General features: G+C 35.4%; 1 pseudogene; it reads left to right on the plus strand.

Moving 5' to 3' along the window:
• Positions 1-451: 451 nt before the first annotated feature.
• On the plus strand, positions 452-5,543 carry LOC128647089 (zinc finger MYM-type protein 6-like; annotated as a pseudogene).
• The last annotated feature ends 4,178 nt before the right edge of the window (positions 5,544-9,721 follow it).

Here is a 9,721-nt window from a genome sequence, read left to right on the forward strand (position 1 = left end):
ATATATATATATATACACAGTATATGCATATAGATATACATATGTACATACACATATATAGATAGATATATAGAGATAGATAGAAATGCATTTATACCAACCCCAATGCATTTATATATGAAAAGAGGTTATTAAAAATAAGTGGGACAGTGTTCTCCCCAGGTTCTTTTTAATGGGTGCTTTACCTGGCTAATTTTACTGGCTACCTGACTAAAATATAAAAAAGTTAAGATGAGCTAATATTAACATTTTTAAATGTTTATTGCTCAAATTAAAATATATACATTTATAATAAATGATGCAATTATTTTGTGCTTTTGATAGCAGAAATGTTATAATATTAGAAAATATTAAATTTCAGCCACCTGGCTACTTTATAAGCCATCGGCAGTCAAAATTTGTTGTGGAGAACACAGGGTTACGCAAGATAACGTCAAATTTGGTAGGAAGAATGGAGCATCTGAATGATGAAGAAAAGGGTGCAATTATGCAATTTTTTTTATACTGGAAGAATGGCGTCTTACAAGGATATGATTGCATATAAAAATTCAAGGACATATGACACTTTGGAGTAAAAAAGAAAAATGTTTTTCATTTTTTGAGGAACAACTAATAATCGCTTCAAGTGTTTTTTTTTTCTTCTTTCTTTTGGATCTAAAGTAACAGGAAAGTTTAACTTTTTTTCAACCACTATATTTATATTATAAAAGGCATTGTGTAAATATGGCCCCTTTGCATTGGTGTTAGTATTTTTTTTTTTTTTCAAATCCTCCTTTTAAGTAGTTGTTTTAATCTGAGCACCGAATTTAAAATTTGTCTTTTCCATCAGTGCTTAACTCTGTCTCAGCTGACACTCTTCTGTATAGCCGCTGACACTTTGGAGAAGAAAGTGAGGAAGGCCTGGAAAGCTGTACAAATATAGTACTCATTTAACACTAAAAACCTGGGGGTCGATCCGATAAAAATCGTCGCCCGCAAAAGCCGGCGACGCCAATATTTGCGCTGGTTTGGTATCCTATATACGGCATAACCGAGAAGTTACGCACGTATATTTCTGCCGTCGCCCATAGTTTTTTGGGCTATAGGCAGGTATACCAAACCAGCGCAGTTTGGTATCCAATATGCAGCGTAAGGACTTACGTGGCGAAAATGGAGAAATCTTACTCCATTTTCACCTTGCCACAAAAAGCAGCCGTAAGAAGCCTTACGCTGACTATTGGAGCCCCGTAACTCCCTAAACTAGCTAGAAAATAAACCTAAACACCTAACGCATGCGCAATGTCTATCTACCTGTCAACCGCGATCCCCCGCCGCAATCCCTAATAAAGTTATTAACCCCTAAACCGCCACTCCCGGACCCCGCCGCCATCTACATAAACTAAGCCCCTACTGTGAGCCCCTAAAACCGCCGCCACCTACCTTATCTATCGCCTAATGTGAACCCCTAAAACCGCCGCCATCTACCGTATCTATCCCCTAATGTGAACACCTTACACCGCTGCCATCTACCTTATCTATCCCCTAATCTGACCCCTTACACCGCCGCCACCTATATAAAAATTATTAACCCCTAATCTAATCCCCCTATACCGCCGCCAGCTATATTAATAGTATTAACCCCTAATGTAAGCCCCTTACACCGCCGCCATCTATATTAAAATGATTAACCCCTAATTTAATCTACCTACCCCGCCGCCAGCTATGTTATCTATATTAACCCTAAGTATATTATAGTTAATATAGTTATTACATTATATATATTAACTATATTAACCCTAATTATATTAGGGTTAATATAGTTAATATAGTTACTATAGTATTTATATTAACTATATTAACTCTATCTAACCCTAACACCCCTAACTAAATTCTTATTAAATTAATCTAATTCATATTATAAACTAAAATATTCCTATTTAAATCTAAATACTTACCTATAAAATAAACCCTAAGATAGCTACAATATAATTAATAATTACATTGTAGCTATGTAAGGGTTTATATTTATTTTACAGGTAAATTGTTAATTATTTTAACTTAAAATAATTACCCAATTACCTGTAAAATAAATCCTAACCTAAGTTACAAATACACCTACACTATCAATAAATTAAATAAATTACAAATATCTATCTAAAAATACAATTAAATAAACTAAACTAATTTACAAAAAAAAACAAACACTAAATTACAAAAAATAAAAAAAAGATTACAAGATTTTTAAGCTAATTACACCTATTCTAAGCCCCCTAATAAAATAATAAAGCCCCCCAAAATAAAAAAAATTCCCTGCCCTATTCTAACTTAAAAAATGTTCAAAGCTCTTTACCTTACCAGCCCTTAAAAGGGCCTTTTGTGGGGCATGCCCCAAAGAATTCAGCTCTTTTGCATTTCAATAAATATACAATACCCCCACCCAACATTACAACCCACCACCCACATACCCCTATTCTAAACCCACCCAAACCCCCCTTAAAAAAGCCTAGCACTACCCCCCTGAAGATCTCCCTACCTTGTCTTCACCACACCGGGCCGAACTCCTCATCCGATCCGGGCGATGTCTTGCTCCAAGCGGCAAAGAAGAATTCTTCATCCCGGCCTATCAGCCAATCGGAATTCGGCGGACGCCATCTTGGATGACGTCATTTAAAGGTACCTCATTCGTCGTTCAGTCGTCGGCCGGGATGGATGCTCCGCGGCGGCGGATCGAAGAAAGAAGATTGAAGATGCCGCTTGATGGAAGATGCTGCCGGAAGGAAGAAGACTTTGCTGCCCCTTGGAGGAAGACGTCGCCGGGATGAAGAATTCTTCTTTGCCGCTTGGAGCAAGACATCGCCCAGATCGGATGAGGAGTTCGGCCAGGTGTGGTGAAGACAAGGTAGGGAGATCTTCAGGGGGGTAGTGTTAGGCTTTTTTAAGGGGGGTTTGGGTGGGTTTAGAATAGGGGTATGTGGGTGGTGGGTTGTAATGTTGGGGGGGGGTATTGTATATTTATTGAAATGCAAAAGAGCTGAATTCTTTGGGGCATGCCCCACAAAAGGCCCTTTTAAGGGCTGGTAAGGTAAAGAGCTTTGAACTTTTTTTAATTTAGAATAGGGCAGGGAATTTTTTTTATTTTGGGGGGCTTTATTATTTTATTAGGGGGCTTAGAATAGGTGTAATTAGCTTAAAAATCTTGTAATCTTTTTTTTATTTTTTGTAATTTAGTGTAGTTTATTTAATTGTATTTTTAGATAGATATTTGTAATTTATTTAATTTATTGATAGTGTAGGTGTATTTGTAACTTAGGTTAGGATTTATTTTACAGGTAATTGGGTAATTATTTTAACTAGGTAGATATTAAATAGTTAATAACTATTTAATAGCTATTATACCTAGTTAAAATAATTAACAATTTACCTGTAAAATAAATATAAACCCTAACATAGCTACAATGTAATTATTAATTATATTGTAGCTATCTTAGGGTTTATTTTATAGGTAAGTATTTAGATTTAAATAGGAATATTTTAGTTTATAATATGAATTAGATTAATTTAATAAGAATTTAGTTAGGGGTGTTAGGGTTAGATAGAGTTAATACGGTACGGGTGCGGCGGTTTAGGGGTTAATAACTTTATTAGGTTGCAGCGGGCTACGGGAGCGGCGGTTTAGGGGTTAATAACTTTTTTTTATTGTTAGGCTAGTGAGGGGGGATAGCGGATAGAGGGTTAGACGTGTCGGGCTATGTTTAGGAGGCGTGTTAGACAGTGCGGGTGATTTAGACTTTACTCAGGTTTTGTAGGCGCCGGCAGTTTCTAATGTGGCGCAAGTCACTGGTGACTCCAAAAATCTGTACTTACGCAGATTTCTGGACATCGCTACTTTGTCAGACTTGCGCCACTTTAACAACTGACGGCGCTGCATATTGGATAGCTCGAGTTGCGAGCTGAAACTGCGGGCGACGCGGGGTCCCTCGCTTGCGCCGCAAACTACGCCGTTTATCGGATCACGCCCCTGAGCGCTAAAGCCAAGGAACTTTATTATCTTTTGATTCAAAGAAGCAGTGTGTTGAAGCAGTTCCTTCCACAAGTAAGTCATCATTATCTCAGACCCATAGTGATTATTCTGATAGTAGAGAAACCATGCAAGAACAAATTGTAAAGAAAAAAGGCTTGTTTGTATGAAAGTACAGTGAGGAAAATTTAAAATATGGATTTATTGAGGTCCCAGGAAAATTACCAAAACCCCAGTGTGTTGTGTGTGCCAGAGTCCTGGCAAATGAGGCAATGAAGCCTTCAAGATTATTTAGACACTTGACTACAAATCATCCAGAGTTAATTAATAGCCACATGTAAAAAACCATATTCTGATGGTGAAAACCTTATTAAGCCTTGTCTCATTGATGTTGCTAGCACAGTCTTTGGTCAGTCTGCTGCAAATAAACTGAAGCAAATACCACTTTCAAATGACACCATTGCCCGCCGAGTTTGTGATATGTCAGCAAATGTGGAGGCTCAACTCATTGAAAAACTTAAAAAATCAACATGGTTCTCACTTCAGTTAGATGAGTCAACTGATATTAGAGACAACAGTGTTTCAATAGCCTATGTACGGTATGCAGATTATGACATGGGTGATGTCGCAGAAGACATACTTTGTGTGCGTACATTACAAACATACACCACTAGCTCAGAAATATTCAGAATATTAAACTAGTACTTTGAGAATGCAGGTCTACAGTGGAAATACTGTGTAGGCCTATGTACTGATGGCGCTGCTAATATGACAGGTAGGCATTCAGGAGTTAGTGCTAAGATAAAAGAAGTGTCCCATCCCAACATAATGCTGACACACTGCTTTATTCACAAAGAGCACCTGGCTTCTAAGAAACTGTCCCCTGAACTCAATGATGTTCTTACACAAGCCACAAAACTTGTAAATTATATAAAAAAACTCTGCTCTAAACTCCAGATTGTTGGCTGTGCTCTGTGAAGAGATGGGATCAGATTACCAACACCTTTTGTACCATACAGAGGTAAGATGGCTATCAAGAGGTAGAGTGTTAAAGAGGCTTTTTGAAATGAGGAAGGAGGTAGAAGTGTTCTTACTGAGCAGAAAACATGAAATGGCTGGTTTATTTCAAGATGAAGGATGAGTGGTTAGACTTGCTTACCTGAGTGACATTTTCTCAAAGATAAATGAGTTAAACTTGGGTCTGCAAGGAGAAATGACAAATATTTTCACAGCAGCAAAAAAAGTGGAAGGTTTCAAGAAGAAACTATCTATGTGGGTTGAAATGATTGAAAGAAATAATTTTGAAATATTTGCAGCATTCAGTGAGTTTCACCAAGAAGACACTGGCTTTGACTTAGAAGTTGTAAAAAAACACATACAAGAACATCTTGAAGCACTTTTGAAGGCATCCCAAGGCTATTTTCCTAAAGAAAAAGATCCCAGGAAAGATAATATGTGGATAGTCAATCCATTTATTGGTCATGACAACAGCTTGCCTTATGAAGCCAAAGAAACTCTATTTGAACTCTCATGTAGAAATCTATAAAAACAAAGAAAAAAGAGCGCCCAAACGCATCTAAGTGCAGACTGTCTGTACAATATTTATTAACACAAAATACATATATCTCACAATAGGAAATACACTCACAATTTAAAAATTCAAAACACACGATGTATAAAATCACCCAGTGGATCTCTCCTTTCCTCCGGCTCAAGTAGCGTTGCACGTGACGTCAGTGTCACGGCTGTGTGTAGCTGAGTTGGCTTCTGACCAATCAGGCGGTAACTTCCGTAAATTCCTTCTCCGCTATTGGTTAGTAGTTACTGAAAGTAAGAACGCTGTCCCAATATAGCGATTAGTCTCTTTCACACCAGAGTGTATATCATTAGACCATAGATTGGCATATAGACACATAAAACATCTATCCTCAGCCCACTAGGTGTATTCCAAATTGATAGACATACACAACAAATTGCGGCCTCACTGGATATATGTTATACAACAACTGATAAGGGCAGTGTGAATGCCCCCTCACTCCACTCAACGTACGTTTCGTTCCGTGCTGGAACTTTTTCAAGAGTGTTGTTAATCTCTGACTTCCTGCCTTTTAAGGGGAATGTTAGTCTACTGTTTAACTGTTTCAGTGCCTGTCATCAGACTTTGCTAAACTTGTAATACATGTTAAAAATGCAGCAATATACTATTATTTATATTTGCTTATCCTAAATACCGCATTATATACATTCATTTAAATACATGCATTTGAAGGTATAACATAAAATATTTATATATGCTTACCTATGTACTTCATAAAAAACACTAATAATGCTGTAAAATACATGGATCATCTATAAAAAAATATAAAAAACATTTCCACTTAAATATATAAATAAAATTAGATCGTTAAAAACATAAATATGTACTAAAAAATTATCATGATATTAACACCTACTAATACCCTAAGTTAAAAAGGCTTGTATGTCTAAATCAATATTTAACCCTTGTGGGTAAAGACAATCCAACTTTTTTATCCAGAAGGTTTCTCGTTAACGTAATTTGAGCAGCCTATTGGTGTCCCATATATTAGGAGGGACCCATTCTATAATTTTAATTTCTAAGTCCTTAGGATCACAACTGTGCACCTGTTTAAAATGCTGAGAAACACTATGAGTTTCAAGCCCTTTGCCAATGTTATTTAGATGTTCCCTGAAACGATATTTTATTTTTCTCTTCGTTCTACCAACATAGATATAATTGCATTTGCACTTGAGATGGTATACCACATGGGTACTCATACAGGTACACCTATCCTTATTGAAAAACTTTTTGGAATTGTCAAAATTTTCAATCACATTGTGGTTATTCGGTATATGGGGACACATTACACAATCTTTCTTTTTAAATTTAAAAGTACCTGTACTCATTCCCCAATCTGACATCTTTACTGGTGATTTACTCCGGAGTTTACTAGGGGCTAGAATGTTTTTTAAATCCTTATTTTTCCTAAACACCATTTCTGGCTTTTCACCCAGTGAATTCTTTAGGATGGGGTCTAGTTGTAATACCTTCCAATGTTTATTTAATATATCCTTAATCTTATAATGTTGGTTATTGTATTTAGTTATAAATAAAGGATTTTTGTTTTCCACTTCATGGTGTTTAGTAGGTTTCTTGCTGTTTATTTTATCTAGTAAATATTTTCTATCCATCATATCCACTTTATTTTTTATTGTACAAAGGAGTTCGCTATTATGTCCTTTATCTAAAAAATTTTTGGTTAGAATCTCTGCTTCGTGATTGTATTCATTTACATTTGTACAGTTGCGCTTAATGCGCTGGTACTGTCCAAGAGGTATATTGTTTTTCCACCGTTTATGGTGGCCACTTTCTGCATTTAATAATCCATTTCTATCAGTTTCTTTTCTAAAGTTCTTTACTGCTATTTTGTTATTATCCACAAAAAGTGTTAAATCCAAGAAACTGATATCTGTCTTTGATTGTGTATATGTAAATTCTAGATTATAGTCATTATGATTCATGTGTTCTATAAATCTCTCTATTTCTAGGGGTTCTCCCTCCCAAATGATGATAATATCATCTATGTACCTGTAATACATGTATATATTGGACAGGTACGGGTTATTACTCCATATTTTTAATTCTTCAAAATTGGACATGTATAAATTTGCATACGATGGGGCAAAGGTCGTCCCCATCGCTGTCCCCTGTGTTTGTTTGTAAAATTTGTTATCAAATAAAAAATAGTTGTGGGAGAGGATAAACTGAATGGACTCAGAGATGAATTTTGATTGAACCTCAGATATGTTCCCTTTTCTGCATTCATCCTTAATTACTGTTACACCCTTACTGTGGGGTATACTGGTGTACAATGCTGATACATCACATGTCACCCAACTAAAGTTTGGCCTCCATTCTTTTCCTTCAAATTTACTAATTACATCCACAGTATCTCTAATATAAGATGGTATTACTTTAACTAGGGGTTGCAAAAAATAATCAATATATTTTGACTATCTATCGGATAAAACATTCACAGAAAATCAAATGAAACTATTATCGAAGGGATTAAATTTTGCCCCTATCTCACAGCCCAATCAATTTGAGTTATTTATAGATGTACAGAGATACATTAGAAAATTGACCTTAAAGAGATATTATGATAAGATAAATTTGACTGATAATATGGAATTTAGTGATGAAGATTTGCTAACATTGAGGAATTTAGAAATACTTGACAATGAAAACCTTACTCAAACTAAACATAGCAATGATTTAAAGGAGGAATTATTGAATTGTTCTCTATATGAAGAGAATCACTCATTAATGACCCATTGCCCCCTTAAAAGGAAGTCTATCTTTTATCCACAGAATATGCAGAGTGAGTTTATAAAAATATTTAATAAATTAGTTTGTGAAGATATTAACAAATTATCATATGGAAGGAAGTTTAGAAATGATAATCTAACCAAAGAAGAAAGAGCCTCTATCAAAACTTTAACTGAGGACTATGATGTAGTCTATAGGAATGCTGACAAGGGGGGTGGATTGGTCGTCCAAAACAGATGTGACTATTTGAAGGAGGCATATAAATTGTTGAGTAACAAAGATACATATCAACCCTTAATGTTTAATCCTACCCAAAGTTATAAGAAATAAATATTTGATTTTCTATGTAAGGCTAAGCAAGACGGAATATTAAATCAAAATGAATTTGCATATTTATATGAAGCATGCCCTAAGGTGGCATGCTTCTATCATCTACCGAAAATGCACAAAAACGCAAGGGAACCACCTGGTAGACCCATAGTATCAGGTATTGGGTCTTTGTGTGATAACATGTCAAAATATATTGATTATTTTTTGCAACCCCTAGTTAAAGTAATACCATCTTATATTAGAGATACTGTGGATGTAATTAGTAAATTTGAAGGAAAAGAATGGAGGCCAAACTTTAGTTGGGTGACATGTGATGTATCAGCATTGTACACCAGTATACCCCACAGTAAGGGTGTAACAGTAATTAAGGATGAATGCAGAAAAGGGAACATATCTGAGGTTCAATCAAAATTCATCTCTGAGTCCATTCAGTTTATCCTCTCCCACAACTATTTTTTATTTGATAACAAATTTTACAAACAAACACAGGGGACAGCGATGGGGACAACCTTTGCCCCATCGTATGCGAATTTATACATGTCCAATTTTGAAGAATTAAAAATATGGAGTAATAACCCGTACCTGTCCAATATATACATGTATTACAGGTACATAGATGATATTATCATCATTTAGGAGGGGGAACCCCTAGAAATAGAGAGATTTATAGAACACATGAATCATAATGACTATAATCTAGAATTTACATATACACAATCAAAGACAGATATCAGTTTCTTGGATTTAACACTTTTTGTGGATAATAACAAAATAGCAGTAAAGAACTTTAGAAAAGAAACTGATAGAAATGGATTATTAAATGCAGTAAGTGGCCACCATAAACGGTGGAAAAACAATATACCTCTTGGACAGTACCAGCGCATTAAGCGCAACTGTACAAATGTAAATTACTACAATCACGAAGCAGAGATTCTAACCAAATTTTTTTTAGATAAAGGATATAATAGCGAACTCCTTTGTACAATGAAAAATAAAGTGGATATGATGGATAGAAAATATTTACTAGATAAAATAAACAGCAAGAA

This window comes from Bombina bombina, chromosome 2 (assembly GCF_027579735.1).
Source record: "Bombina bombina isolate aBomBom1 chromosome 2, aBomBom1.pri, whole genome shotgun sequence".
In the NCBI taxonomy this organism is placed as follows: domain Eukaryota; kingdom Metazoa; phylum Chordata; class Amphibia; order Anura; family Bombinatoridae; genus Bombina; species Bombina bombina.